The sequence below is a fragment of the Aotus nancymaae genome, unplaced genomic scaffold, assembly GCF_030222135.1.
Source record: "Aotus nancymaae isolate 86718 unplaced genomic scaffold, 86718_ANA_hifiasm-v0.15.2.pri h1tg000057l, whole genome shotgun sequence".
In the NCBI taxonomy this organism is placed as follows: domain Eukaryota; kingdom Metazoa; phylum Chordata; class Mammalia; order Primates; family Aotidae; genus Aotus; species Aotus nancymaae.
This window is the reverse complement of record NW_026988471.1, coordinates 26221860-26237834: the sequence shown is the minus strand read 5'-3', so window position 1 is coordinate 26237834 and position 15975 is coordinate 26221860. Positions and strand designations below refer to the sequence as shown.

The 15975-nt window shown below is 43.9% G+C and overlaps 1 pseudogene; it reads left to right on the top strand.

Moving 5' to 3' along the window:
* Positions 1 to 9719: 9719 nt before the first annotated feature.
* Positions 9720 to 9794, top strand: LOC135269869 (small nucleolar RNA U3; annotated as a pseudogene).
* Positions 9795 to 15975: the final 6181 nt, after the last annotated feature.

The window sequence follows — 15975 nt, the reverse complement described above, 5'->3', positions numbered from 1 at the left end:
GAGTGGTACAGGGAGAGTTGAGAGAATGATATACCCAGGGTTTAATTTGCTGAATTAGGGCAGAAGTGAGTCTATGTGAGAGGACATGGAAACATTTTACTAGGGGCCCCTGGCCTCAGGCCTATTTTGTTTTGTCTTGTGAATTAAAAATTCAATGATGGAAAGATGAGAAGCCTATAATTATTGTTTAGAAAAGAATCATTTGGGCCGGGCGCGGTGGCTCACGCCTGTAATCCCAGCACTTCGGGAGGCCGAGGCGGGTGGATCACGAGGTCAAGAGATCGAGACCATCCTGGTCAACATGGTGAAACCCCGTCTCTACTAAAAATACAAAAAATTAGCTGGGCGTGGTGGCGCGTGTCTGTAATCCCAGCTACTCAGGAGGCTGAGTCAGGAGAATTGCCTGAACCCAGGAGGCGGAGGTTGCGGTGAGCCGAGATCGCGCCATTGCACTCCAGACTGGGTAAAAAAAGGGAAACTCCGTCTCAAAAAAAAAAAAAAAAAAAAAAAAAGAATCATTTGGGAGACAGGCAAGAGGATTGCTTCAGGCCAGGAGTTCCAGACCAGCCTGGGCAACATAACCAAACCCTGTCTCTACAAAAACAAAAATTAGCCTAGCCGGCATGCTGGCATGTACCTGAGTCCCAGCCACTTGGGAGGCTGAGGTGGGAGGATTGCTTGAGCCCAGGAGGTTGAGGTTGCAGTGAGCCAAGATTGTACCACTGCACTCCAACCTGGGCAACAGAATAAGACCTTTAAAAGAAAAAAAAAATCCCTTTTCTTTCACAGATGTTTTTAGGGAATGTAATTGAATCTATCATGCCAGGGTCCCAAATTCAAGCCTTATTTGTTTCCCAATTCAGATGCCCTAGTAGAGGTGCTTCCAGGACAAGTTCTCACCAACGTAGGCAACAGAAACTGAGAATGTCTATGAAAACTAGAAGTGGACAATTTATAGCTCAAGCCCTACAAGAAGGAGAGACTGGTGATTGTATGTCATCAAGAACTGTTGAGGGAATGGGATCATGTCTGGATTCTTGGGGCCTGACCTCTGAACTCATTTTCTGGCCAAGCCAGTGTCTGTAGGAGAGTTGAGAGCAGAATACCCCTCACTGCTGCCCTTGGTCCAGGGCTTTAGCATAAAAAAAATACATTGGTCATATCTGCAAACATTGGGATTGTAAAGTGAGTAATGCTCACAACTGCACTCTCTAATTCCTCCAAGAATCGTGCATCCTTCCAGTAGAAGTGAGGAGAGTCCCAGAACATGCCATGTTGACTCTGCCCAGAGGTCTGCCCTCCTCTCTGTAGTCCCTCCTCTGGGACCCAAGGACACTGTTTCTTGGCTAACAACCTCACCCACCCTACCAATCTGCCAAAAGTTCTAGACCTAACTGGGCCCTCATTTGTTCAGTATATTTATCAATCACCTACTACATGCAAAGGCCTAACCTTTTTTTTTTTTTTGAAAGAGTCTTGCTCTGTTGCCCAGGCTGGAGTGCAGTGGCACAATCTCAGCTCAGTGCAACCTCCGCCTCCTGGGTTCAAGCAATTCTCTGACTCAGTCTCCTGAGTAGCTGGGATTATAGGCAGCCACCATTATGCTTGGCTAATTTTTTGTATTTTTAGTAGAGATATAGTTTCACCATCTTGGCCAGGCTGGTCTTGAACTCCTGACCTTGTGATCCACTCGCCTCGGCCTCTCAAAGTGCTGGGAATACAGGCGTAAGCCACCACACCCAGCCGGGCCTCACCTTTTATACAGCTAAAGAAACTGCTATGACAACCCAGGACTCTACCAGGTGTCAATCTGAAATCCTTGCATTTTAACTATATTTGCACTGAAGAGGAAATAAGAACGCTACAGGATTAAAAACTTTCAAGAGTTATGATATTTAGGGGAAATGGCAAAAAGATCCAATTCTTCATACAACTTTCAAACCTTACAACAGAGAGCAAAGATGCTCTTTCATAGCTAACATAGTAAACCTTTTTCTTCATGCAGCATTTTAAAAGTCTGAGGGTGTAGTCTAAGGCTTGGGTTCAAATACTGGTACATCTATCTAACCTTAAGCTTCAGTTCTTCATCTGTTACATGTGAAATTCACAGGGTTGTTTAAAAACTCAAAACTGGCCGGGCGCGGTGGCTCAAGCCTGTAATCCCAGCACTTTGGGAGGCCGAGGCGGGTGGATCACGAGGTCAAGAGATCGAGACCATCCTGGTCAACATTGTGAAACCCCGTCTCTACTAATACAAAAAAAAAAATTAGCTGGGCACGGTGGCGCGTGCCTGTAATCCCAGCTACTCAGGAGGCTGAGGCAGGAGAATTGCCTGAACCCAGGAGGCGGAGGTTGCGGTGAGCCGAGATCGCGCCATTGCACTCCAGCCTGGGTAACAAGAGCGAGACTCCGTCTCAAAAAAAAAAAAAAAAAAAAAAAAAAACCTCAAAACTGTGGCCGGGTGCGGTGGCTCATGCCTGTAATCCCAGCGCTTTGGGAGGCTGAGGCAGGCAGATCACAAGGTCAAGATATCAAGACCATCCTGGCCAACATGGTGAAACCCTGTCTCTACTAAAAAATACATAAATTAGCCAGGTGTGGTGGTTGCACCCCTGTAGTCCCAGCTACTCGGGAGGCTGAGGCAGGAGAATTGCTTGAACCCAGGAGGCAGAGATTGCAGTGGGCGGAGATTGCATTGAGCTGAGATTGCTCCACTGCACTCCAGCCTGGCTCCTGGCGACAGAGCAAGACTCTGTCTTAAAAAAAAAAAAAAAAGAACTAAAAACTATATTGCATTTGGCCGGGTGTGGTGGCTCACGCCTGTAATCCCAGCACTTTGGGAGGCCGAGGCGGGTGGATCATGAGGTCAAGAGATCGAGACCATCCTGGTCAACAAGGTGAAACCCTGTCTCTACTAAAAATACAAAAAATTAGCTGGGCATGGTGGCACGTGCCTGTAATCCCAGCTACTCAGGAGGCTGAGGCAGGAGAATTGCCTGAACCCAGGAGGCGGAGGTTGCGGTGAGCCGAGATTGCGCCATTGCACTCCAGCCTGGGTAACAAGAGCGAAACTCCATCTCAAAAAAAAAAAAAAAAAAAAAAAAAAAAACTATATTGCATGCATATATGTACATATATATATGCATGCCTTAAATATCAGTTACTGTAATAATTATTCATTGTAGTTTTCAAAGCACTTTTCATATACTACCTGATATATGATATTCTTCCTTGGAAAAGAAATACTTCCCATATCGTCTGGGTTTTTAATATGCAAAGTAACTGGATTGCTTGGCTGGTAAGTGCTTGAGGCAGAGCTAAAATGAGGGTCGGGCCGGGCGCGGTGGCTCAAGCCTGTAATCCCAGCACTTTGGGAGGCCGAGGCGGGTGGATCACGAGGTCAAGAGATCGAGACCATCCTGGTCAACATGGTGAAACCCCGTCTCTACTAATACAAAAAATTAGCTGGGCACGGTGGCGCGTGTCTGTAATCCCAGCTACTCAGGAGGCTGAGGCAGGAGAATTGCCTGAACCCAGGAGGCGGAGATTGCGGTGAGCCGAGATCGCGCCATTGCACTCCAGCCTGGGTATCAAGAGCGAAACTCCGTCTCAAAAAAAAAAAAAAAAAAAAAAAAAAAAAAAAAAAATGAGGGTCTATGACTCCCAGTAGCCCACCAAGTTGTATTTGTGTTGTCATGAACACAATGTCTTTTTGGGTAGGATATTGTTATCTGGGTTCACAGAGTGTTTCCTGGGACATCAGTCCCTAGTACGGTGAGGCACTAAGTCGGGGGCGATGGTACTATATCATTCTAGAATCTTTCTGGAGCAGTGGCTTGAAAACTTTTTTGACTGAAATCCACAGTAAGAAATATACTTTACATCATGATCCAACATACATATAAATTGCATTTTTTTTTTCTTTTTTTTGAGACAGGGCCTTGCTCTATTGCCCAGGCTGGAGTGCAGTGGCGCCATCTTGGTTTACTAAACTCTACCTCCCAGGCTCAACTAAAGCAATCCTCTCACCTCAGCCAGGGCTACATGGGGAGGTAGTTAGCCAGGAAACAACCCATAACATATGATGTGAAGAACTCACATCAATTACAAACAAAATACAATTTGGAGCCATTGCTTTGATTCACGCTAAGACGACTGCAGTTTTATCCAAATAGCTTTTACAATATCAGTGCGTTATTCATAGAGTGAAAAGGGCAAATTACATTTTAGTCTTACTATATAAGAAAACAGTTTTAACTTTAGTGACTCTCTGATAAGATCTCAAGGACCTCTAGGGTTCTGTGGACCACACTTTGGGAACTGTCACCCTAAACCAGGATATATACAAGAACTATCATATTAACCTCAGGCCAGGTGCCATGGCTCATGTCTGTAATTCTAGCACTTTGGGAGGCCAAGGCAGGTGAATCACGTAAGCTCCGGAGTTCGAGACCAGCCTGGCCAACATAGAGACACCCTATTTCTACTAAAAATACAAAAAAAAAAAAAAAAAAATTAACCATGTGTAGTGGTGCACCCCTGTGATTCTAGCTACTCTGGAAGCTGAAGTAGGAGAATCACTTGAACCCAGGAGGTGGAGGTTGCAGTGAGCCGAGATCACACCACTGCACTCCAGCCTGGGCAACAGAGTGATACTCCATCTCAAACAAAAAGAAAAAAGAAAAAAAAGAAAGCAAGTCACATCACAGAAGAACACACTGTGATTCTGTTTGTTAAAGTTCAACATGGAAAAAATTAAGCTCTATTGTTCTTGGCCCCATAGGAAGGTGGTAAAACCACGAAAAAAGGCAAGGCAATGATTAACTTCAAAGGCAGTATAGTGGCTCCTTGAGGGAAGAGTGTTGATAATGTGATCAGGGAGGGCCTTTAAAGGTACCAGTACTGTTGTAGTGGACATCACAGAGGTTCACTTTATTTATTTATTTTTCTTTTTGAGATGGAGTTTCACTCTTGTCACCCAGGCCGGAGTGCAATGGCGTGATCTCGGCTCACTGCAATCTCTGCCTCCCGAGTTTCATAAATTCTCTTGCCTCAGCCTCCCGAGTAGCTGGAATTACAGTGGCCTGCCACCATGCCTGGCTAATTTTTGTATTTTTAGTAGAGACGGGGTTTCACCATGTTGGCCAGGCTGGTCTTGAACTTCTGACTTCAGGTAATCTGCCCACCTCGGCCTCCCAAAGTGCTGGGAGCCACTGTGCCCAGCATAGAGGTTAACTTTAAACATTACGAATATGTATGTATTAAATGTGTGTATCTCACAGTAAATATTTTTTCTTTTCTTTTTTAAAGACGGGGTTTCACCATGTTGGTCAGGCTGGTCTTGAACTCTCAACCTCAGGTGATCCACCCGCCTTGGCCTCCGAAGGGCTTGGATTATAGGCATGAGCCACCACACCCGGCCAGTAAATATTTTTAATCTATTGATATCATATACAGATCATTGGCATCACTATCTATTTTCAATATGTTATTAAGGAGAAAAAGCAAGATGCAGAATAACATATAACATGCCATCATTTCTAGTAAAAATGAGCAAAAGAATATGTCAGTACTTGTCTGAATATGCATAAACTATCTCTAGAGTACTATAGAAGAAACTAACAATGATGACTGGCTGAAAGAGGGGCCAGCAGGAAGGGAGACAGGGGTAAGAGGGGCCTGATCTCTTATCTCTCTATGCCTTTTCCAAAAAACTTTCTTTTGATTTAGACATGGCTATCAGAATTTCTATGCCTTTTTAAACAATTTATAAAGGGTAATATTTTAGTATTAGCAATACAGGAACAATTTTAAAATTTATGAAAGCAAATTTCTCCGTCTTTTATGGCTCCTGGGTTTGTTTGTTTGTTTGTTTTTGAGATGGAGTCTCACTCTGTTGCCCAGGCTGGAGTGCAATGGAGTGATCTCGGCTCACTGCAACCTCCCCTCCACCTCCCGGGCCCAAGCAATTCTCCTGCCTCAGCCTCTGGGAGTAGCTGGGATTACAGGCGTGGACCACCACACCCACTAACTTTTGTATTTTTAGTAAAGATGAGGTTTCACCTTGTTGGTCTCCTGACCTCATGATCCATCTGCCTTGGCCTCCCAAAGTACTGGGATTACAGACATGAGTCACCACGCCTGGTCCAGCTCTTGTGTTTTGTATCTCGTTGAGAAAGGCATTTACCACCCCAATATTACTAAAAATATAGTTTAAAGACCTTTAATGTTTCAACTTTTTTCTCTAAATGTTTAATTGTTTTACCACCTGTGTTTGATGTGATGGGGCAGGAGATTCAATCTAATGTTATTTTCTCTTCAGTGGATAGCCAATGATCTCATACAATTTATTGAAAAAACCACTCTTCCTTCAAGACCTTAAATGCCACCACTATTATAAGCTACATTTATATTGCAAAATCAATTTCTATTTATAAAACTATCTGTACATTTAGATCCACATTTTCATGTATGGCAGGGAAAATTCCCACTTATAATCTTTTTAAAGATTTTTTTTGGCTGTTATTGAACATTCTCTCTTCCAAAAGAGAGTCAGAATTCTCCAATTCCAATTTTAAAACCCCACTAAGATTTTATTAGGATTGTATTAAACTTATAGACTAATTTGATTGTCTTGCATGACAACAGCAGAGAAACTGCTTTTCCTGGACCATGTGAGTGCCAGATCTGTGCAGCTTTCCATTCAGTTTTTTATGTGTGAATTTTTGTTATTTGCTTTTGACAGGCAATCTCAGAGAGCCCTCGCTCTGTCTGAATTCTCCACAAGGGGTCCCCAATATCCAAAGTATGGATGACACTTAGAGTGGGCTCCCCTCAGTCTTTCCCTAGGCGCTTTTATTTCAAAGTGGCAAGCAAGCTCAGATGATCAAGACTCATTTAACTTGCATTATTTACACGTAGAAATGCAATAGTGATCCTAATCAATCTGGTTTAATCACCTCGACAGATTCAGAAATGCTTTCCATTTACTCTGCAAAACATGCTGACCAGTGGGCAAAGCCCACTGAAATCCCACAGCTGGTGGCTACTCTCTGAAGCAATCGCACACATGTGACTCTCCCACTGAGTTGCCAGGAATCAGTTGTGTTTTTTTTCTCAAATCTGTGTTTGCTGATTGTACAGGTATTCTAATCACCTTGTTATCAGGTGGGCGTAGAAGGCCGAGGTCCCCACAGAGCCCCCATTAACACCCTGGGAAGAGCACCTCATTACTTTCAGGCAAGGGTGTTAAGTTCAGGCTCCCCACTAGCCTCTGCTGACACACCCTGGCTGAGGAGGAGTGCTTCCTACGTGGCCTCCAGTTACACTGTGGGTGTGGGACTCTACTTTCTGATGCTAGGGATTTCCATTCTGAACATTTTATGTAAATAGAATCATAAAATATGTGGCCTTTTGTGCCTGACTTCTTACCACAATGTTTTTCAGGTTTATCCATGTTGTAGCATGCATCAGGACTTCATTCCTTTACATTGTTAAATGATATTTCATTGCATGGGTATACTGCATTTGGATAATTTTCCATTGCATGCATGTACTGCATTTGATAATATTCCATTGCATGGTTGTACTGCATTTTGTTTATCTATTCATCAGTTCATAGACATTTGGGTTGTTTTAATTTTTGGCTGTTATGAATAATGCTGCAGTGAACATTCATGCACAAGTTTTTGTGTGGACATGTTTTCATTTCGTTTAGTTACATACCTAGGAGTGGAATTGCTGGGTCATATGGTAATTACTTTTAGCCTTTTGAGGAATTAGCAGACTGTTTTCCAGTAGTGGTTGCAAACTTTACATTCCCAGCAGCAAAGTATGAGAGTTCCTATTTCTTCAAATCCTTGTCAACTCTTGTTAGTGTCCATTTTTTTCTATCTTAGCAAGTATGAAGTGGTTCTCATTGTAGGGGTTTTCTTTCCTGTATTTTATTTTTATTTTTAGAGCAGTTTTAGGTTTTTTTTTAAGATGGGATTTCACCATGTTAGTCAGGCTGGTCTTGAACTCCCGACCTCAGGTGATTCACCCGCCTTGGCCTCCAAAGTGCTTAGATTACAGGCGTGAGCCACCACACCCAGCCGTTTTTTTTTAATTGAAAGGAGGGTACAGGGAGTTCCCATATACCCTCTCTCCCTGGGCACACATTTCCCCCCACTATTTTTTTGAGATGGAGTCTCACTCTGTCACCCAGGCTGGAGTGCAGTGGCGTAATCTTGGCTCATTGCAACCTCTGCCTCCCAGGTTCAAGCGATTCTTCATTCTCAGCCTCCTGAGTAGCTGGGACTATAGGCTCATGACATCAAGCCTGGCTAATTTTTGTATTTTTAGTAGAGACAGGGTTTCACCATGTTGGTCAGGCTGGTCTTGAACTCCTCACCTCATGATCCGCCTGCCTCGGCCTCCCAAAGTGCAGAGATTACAGGTATGAGCCACTGCTCGCTCAGGCTGGGGTGCAGTGGTGCGATCATGGCTCACTGTGGCCTCAAACTCTGGGTTCAGGTGATCTTCCTACCTCAGCTTCCTGAGTAGCTGGGACCACAGGTGCATGCCATCACACCAGCTACTTTTTAAATTTTTTGTAGAGATGGGCGTTCACCATGTTGCCTAGGCTGATCTCAGACTTCTGGGTTCAAGCAATCCACACAACCTGGTGGTGGAGAATGCCATGAGCCAAGATAGTGACACTGAACTACAGCCCGGACAACAGAGCAAGACTCCGTCTCAAAAAATATAAAAAATAAAATAAATAAAAACATGTATACATGTTTATACACTTGTCCACGTATAAAAATCCCTGGAAGGATATGCAAGAATCTGATAAGAATGGTTGTTTCTAGAAAAGGGAAAAGGGAGACTGGAAGGGAAGGGAGACTTGTGCTGTGTGTGTGTGTGTGTGTGTGTGTGTGTGTGTGTATAATCTATGCAAAAAATTTTAAAATCAAATGTTTGTGGCCAGGCATGGTGGCTCATGCCTGTAATCCAAACAATTTGGAAAGGTGAGGAGGGTGGATCACTGGAGATCAAGAGTTCAAGATCAGCCTGGCCAACATGGTGAAACCTCATCTCTACTAAAAATACAAAAATTAGCTGGCCATGGTGGTGGGCGCCTGTAATCCCAGCTACTTGGGAAGCCAAGGCAGGAGAATCGCTTGAACCCAGGAGGCAGAGATTACAGTGAGCCAAGATGGTGCCATTGCATTCCTGCCTCAGCCACAGAGCAAAAACTCCTTCTCAAAAAAAAAAAAGTTTTCCTTATGTCAGAATTGTGCTGTTAAACACTTGATAAATTGTATTCATTTTAGAATGTTTAGAAATAAATGAACAGTGAGTACTAGCCACACTGTGATCAAAAGTGACAGCACAGATGCCATAGATGCTAATGATATCTCAGGATCACCCACCCCAGCTTCTGGGCTAAAGGTTGCCCTTCTCGTGTCTAGAATTGTGAAACAGCAGCCATCTGTCTCACAGAATTGGCCTGCCTGGCTAGCACCTCCCCATGCAGCCAGTTCAAATCTCTGAAGCTGTCAATGACGACGAGGACACAGAGAACTGTTAACAAGAACAGCTATTCCATCCTGTCTGTCGCCTGCCCACTTCTCAAAGTCTGTGGGAGGGTTTCTGGAACTCCTAAACTGTGAGAAGTTGAGAAAGACCTGTGCAACACTTTTGGGCCAGTGGATCTTACATAAAATAATTTTGTTAAGACTATACTATCAGAGATCATTTCTATAGTTTGTTACTAGAGAAGTTTCTCTGAATATATAGTATTAAAAAATTTTTTTGTTTATTTGAGTGAGATAAGTTTCTTTAGCTGAGTTCTGGGTCTGCTAACCACAGCAATTTAATACTTGTCGAGAGAACTTCAAAAACTTTCAGTTAAATCATTGATAACTTTCAGTTAATCAATTGAGGGTGCTTTCAGCAGCACAAATAGAACACTCAAATAAAAGTGAATCAAACAGTTAGGACATTCATTATTTCCCATAAAAGTTCTGGAAAAGATAATTCCAGAGCTCCCTAATTCAGAAGTTCCACAATGTCAGAGCTCTGGCTCAGTCTCTATGACTTTCTTGTGACTTTCTCTTCCTGGTGACAAGATGATCTCTGCTGTTCCCAGCACCATATCTTCACATGATAATCACTGAAGGCAGGAAGCATAAGGAACTTTCCACTCACTCTCTCTATTTTTAATTAGGGAGGAAAATCTCTCCCAGAGACCCTGGAAGGTTTCTCCTTCACTCCAATTGGTCAGGGCTGTGTCATAGCCCACTCCCAAGCCAATCACTGGCAAGGAGGAGAGGATTACCACTTGGCTTAATTGAAGCACATCCTTAGTGCCTGGGGTTGCCTATTGATTATCTGAAATTCAGTTTTAATTGGGCATCCTGTATTTTTATTGCTAAATCTGGCCAATCCTACTAGGGGACATGCCTGCATCTTTTCAAGGCGGTTCCAGTTTACACAGACCAGCATTTTCACATAAGCACAAGGGTGGCCAGTATCGTGTGTGTGTGTGTGTGTGTGTGTGTGTTGGAGGCAGTGGTTGGGGTGGGGTTGGGAGGGAGGCAGTTAGGGGAGATTCAAGATCATACTTTTATAATATTACAGAATAAAATAAAAATTCTCAGAGTCAGCTGGCTAAGATGAACGGGGACAGCGTTTTTAAAAATATGATGTGTGTAGGGCATGTTACAAACTGCAGTTTACATTTGTGTGATCCGAAGTTTCAAAAACCACCACCTAGGCCAGGTGTGGTGGCTCACGCCTACAATCCCAGCACTTTGGGAGGCTGAGGAGGGTGGATCACAGGTCAGGAGTTCAAGATCAGCCTGGCCAAGATGGTGAAACCCTGTCTCTACTAAAAATACAAAAATTAGCCGGGCTTGATGACGGGCACCTGTAATCCTAGGTACTCAGGAGGCTGATGCAGAGAATTGCTTGAATCCGGGAGGCAGAGATTGCAGTGAGCCGAGATCGCACCACTGCACTCCAGCCTGGGCGACAGAGTTAGAATTCGTCTCAAAAATAAATAAAATAAAAACCACCACCTAGTGTTCTTTAGCTTTGCTGCAGTACCTAAAAGAGTGAAACACAGGCCAGCTGCTTCCTGAGACCCTGGAGTTATTTCTGTTTGGAAGACTCTTAATTGAGTATGACTGCCTTTTCAAAGACCTCTTGGGATTGAAGATCAAGGTGCTGTACGACTGGTGAAGGGGGAAGAGAATTTTTCCTAGGGTAGTCAATGCTATTTCAACACTATTTTTATGAGTTTTTATAAGGGGGTAATTATGATGTATGTAATGAAAAGGCACTTTTGGGTGCTGATTATATGTGTGAATACTGGGATGGTACTCACAGGCATACAGAAACCCACAACCCTTTTGCCAGGTTGGCAGCCTACCACTGTCAGTGGGCTGCCCCAGCTCCCACAGCACCTGTGTAAAACCACGTTTGTCAGACTGCATGAACTCTGTTTCATCACAGCCCAAGTAGTGCTGGTAATTCTGGCAGCCGGACTGGAAACCATGTGGCAATCCTTTTAAGCATGTCTCCTTTGGAATAGAAAAATCCAGTGGCAGGGCTGGGTGCAGTGGCTCACGCCTGTAATCCTAGCACTTTGGGAGGCCGAGACGGGTGGATCACGAGGTCAAGAGATCGAGACCATCCTGGTCAACGTGGTGAAACCCCGTCTCCACTAAAAATACAAAACATTAACTGGGCACGGTGGCGCGTGCCTGTAATCCCAGCTACTCAGGAGGCTGAGGCAGGAGAATTGCCTGAACCCAGGAGGCGGAGGTTGCGGTGAGCCGAGATCACGCCATTGCACTCCAGCCTGGGTAACAAAAGTGAAACTCTGTCTCAAAAAGAAAAGAAAAGAAAAGAAAAATCCAGTGACTTTCATGGAGACAATTGTTGGGAACACAACTAGTAAACACCTGTATTTTCTGTCAGAGAACCTCACCCCAGACATAAACTTATATGCATTCATGAGAAAGTAGTATTCATTTCTTAAACTATATTTATGTTGTAGACTTGATTAAAGAAGAGCTTGTATAAGTAAACATAAAAGACTGAATATGCATTTATCTGTTCCCTCCCAAATTCCCACTGTAATAACAGTAAAGAAATAAAAGGACCATAAACTCACAAGGTTAAAGAGAAGGGAAAAATGATAACAGGAGTCAAGATATGTCAACACAATTTTAGAAAATGAAAGTATATGGGCTGTCTTAATCTGTTTTGTATTTCTATAACAGAATACAGTGACTATGTGATTTGTCAAAAGAAGAAATTCATTTGGCTTGTGGTTCTGGAGGCTGGAAAGTCCAAGATTGAGGGGCCACATCTGGTGAAGGCTTTCTCTTGTTTTGCTTTGTCATCCTAGGGTGAAAGGCAGAAGGGCAGGAGAATTGGTCTTGCCTGCTTGCATGTTTGCGGTCAGTGGGGGAGGAGGGAGAAGAGCCAAGACTTGTTGAACTCGTTTTTTTTTTTTTTTTTTTTTTTTAAATGGAATCTCACTCTGTTGCCCAGGCTGGAGTGCAGTGGCGCAATCTCGGCTCACTGCAACCTCTGCCTCCTGGGCTCAAGCAATTCTTGTGCCTCAGCCTCCTGAGTAGCTGGGATTACAGATGTGTACCACCACGCCTGGATAATTTTTTTTTTTGTAGAGACGGGGTTTCACCATGTTGGCCAGGCTGTTAGATCTTGAACTCCTGACCTCAGATGATCCACCTTCCTCTGCCTCCCAAAGAGCTGGGATTACAGGTGTGAGCCACCGTGCATAACCTTGAAGTTACTTTCATAACAAACCCACTCTTGAGATAATGAGCCCACTCCCATGACAGTGACGTTAATCTGTTTACGAGGGCAGGCCATCATGATCAAATCCACCCTTCTGTTTATTTCAAGAATGTCTACCTTTCCAATCATTTCAAGAATGTTCACCTTTTCTCCTTGGAGAATGAGTATAATAGAAGCTTTAAAGTCTTGAATAATCCCAACATTGGGGCTGGCATCTGCTGATTGTCTTTCCCCTTGAGAATTGATCAGATTTTTCTGGTTCTTTATATTCTGAATATTTTGTTCTGAGGCTCTGAGTTCTGTTATACCTTCTGGATAATGTTGATTTTTTTTTTTTTTTTTAACCGGGGAGCTGCCCGCTAGAAGGCAGTGCGGCTGCCCTTACTTTCTTTTTTTTAGACACATTCTGGCTCTGTTGTCAGGCTAGAGTGCAGAGGCGAGATCTTGGCTCACTGCAACCTCTGCTTCCTCAGCTACAGACAATTCTCCCTCCTCAGCCTCCCGAGTAGCTGGGACCACAGGTGTAAGCCACCACGCCTGGCTAATTTATTCTATTTTAATTTTCTGGTAGAGATGGGGGTCTCACTTGTTGCCCAAGCTGGTCTCTAACTCCTGGGCTTAAGCCATCCACTCACCTCGGTGTCCCAAAATGTTGGGATTACAGGTGTGAGCTGGCTAATGTTGATTTTTGTTTGTTTCTTTAACAGGCCACCCACCCAGTGAGATTCAGACCACAAGTGCCGTCTCATCTTCTGTGGATTCCCACATCAGTCAGTTCAGTTTTGGAAGCCTTTGCTCTGCTGTTTGGGTGTGTCCCTTCATGTACCACTTGGGTGTTGATTTACATTTACACTTTAGTTTCATTCTCAGGGACTTTGCTATGCATCTGTGGGTGTGTTCTGCACATGCATAGTTTAGGGGTGGGCCCTGGAACTTAGATTAGTTTGTACACAGAATTTGAGATACTCTTCTCCAGCTGTCTCATCTCAGGGATTTCCACATCACAAGTAAATAAATAGAATAACATTTCAATGGGAGGCGGAGATGGGTGGATCACCTGAGGTCAGGAGTTCAAGACCAGCCTGGCCATCATGGTGAAACCCCATCTTTAAAAAAAAGAAAAGAAAAAAAAAAGAATAACATTTCAAATAAAATCCAATAAGTTTTGGGGACTGGGAGAGAGAACTGAACTAAATGTTTTGAAGACTTATATGGAAGAATAAGTCTGAGAATGGATGGACACATATTATAGTAGAATAGTGAGGTGGTATTTGCCTTTCTATATGGTACAACAGATAGATGAGTATAAGAAAGTCCAGAAACAGATGTAAACATGGAAAGGGAATATCTGACAAGATAGCACTTAAATTCATGCCAAGGCTGGAAACAAAGCAAATAGATAAACAAAATAATGTGGTTTTTTTTTTTTTTTGGAGACAGAGTTTCACTCTGTCGCCAGGCGCCAGGCTGGAGTGCAGTGGTGCAATCTCGGTTCAATGCAACCTCCGCCTCCCGGGTTCAAGCAATTCTCCTGCTTCAGCCTCCTGAGTACCTGGGACTACAGTGCACGCCACCACGCCCAGCTAATTTCTGTATTTTTAGTAGAGACGGGATTTCACCATGTTGGCCAGTATGGTCTTGATTTCTTGACCGTGATCCGCCCGCCTCGGCCTCCCAAAGTGCTGGATTACAGGCTTGAGCTACCGCGCCCAGCTTAACAAAATAATATTTAATGGGAAAAACCTTTTTTTTTTTTTTTTTGAGGGTCTCATTCTGTCACTCAAACTGAAGTGCAATGGCGCGAACTCAGCTCACTGCAACCTCTGCCTCCCGGGTTCAAACGATTCTCCTGCTTTTGCCTCCTGAGTAGCTGGGATTACGGGTGCCCACCACCATGCCTGGGTAATTTTTGTATTTTTAGTAGAGACAGGATTTCACCATGTTGCCAGGGTGGTCTCGAACCCCTGACCTCAGGTGATTCACCCGCCTTGGCCTCCCAAAGTGTTGAGATAATAGGCATGAACCATCATGCTCGGCCACTGTGCTGGTCTTGAAATATCTTTTAAAAACAAGTATCTTTGTGACAGGAGAGGTATATTACTCTTTAAAGGTTGGGGGCATGCATGAAGCTCCACACTTGTGGAGATGAGGTTGCCACAAGCTTTCTCCTAGCAAGGCTGGACTGGCCAAGCAGTAGCAACAGTTCAAAGTTCCTAGGAACATAGGGACAAGTTTTTAGCACCATCAGAAGTCAGTGTCAGGCTGATCATGGTGGCTCACGCCTGTAATCCCAGCACTTTGGGAGACTGAGGCTGGCAGATCATCTGAGGTCAGGAGTTCGAGACCAGCCTGTCCAACATGGTGAAACCCCTACTAGAAATATACAAATTAGCTGGGCATGGTGATGTGAGCCTGTAATCCCAGCTACTCGGGAGGCTAAGGCAGGAGAACTGCTTGAACCCGCGAGGTGGAGGTTGCAGTGAGCTCAGATCACACCTCTGCACTCCAGACTGGGTGACAGAGCAAGACTGTCTCAAAAAAAAAGAAGTTAGTGTCCCAGGGGGTGACTTCTTGACAGAAGCCTGTTCTTGAGGCATAGACAGTTGGCCCTTTCAAGTAGGAGAAATGGTTCTTGGGGAGTGGCTGTGTTCGAGTCTGCCCACTGGCATCTTTAGGTTCTTTCAGGCATCATGGAAAACTAGAAATGCATCTGAATACTTGGTCCAGTGGGTACAAAGGACAAATCAGAGAGTTAACTGTGGTTGGTCTAAAGGTCTTGTTTTGATTTTAGAAGCCACGTATTTGGGATTCCTTCATTGATCATGTGGTGTCTGTTGCTTGATCAGAACGTATTTTAAGTGATGAAAAGGATATTAAATTCTGATGCTGGAAATGTTTAGTGAGAGCATTTTTCTTTCACCTCCAACCTCTTCTGTGCCTCGCAGGTCATCCACAACCACCAGGTTCACACGTTTTGCATGAGATTAACTCATTGCGTTGCCAGGAAGATTCTCATTAGCAGAGTATTTGGGATATGTGTCGTAACATCCTGAACAAGGGTCGCCAACAGCCATTGCACCAGATTATTTGTTCTGGCACTTTAGATACTCTCTAATCACCGGTCCAATGTAAAAAAATAAAACTCTCTTCCAATTA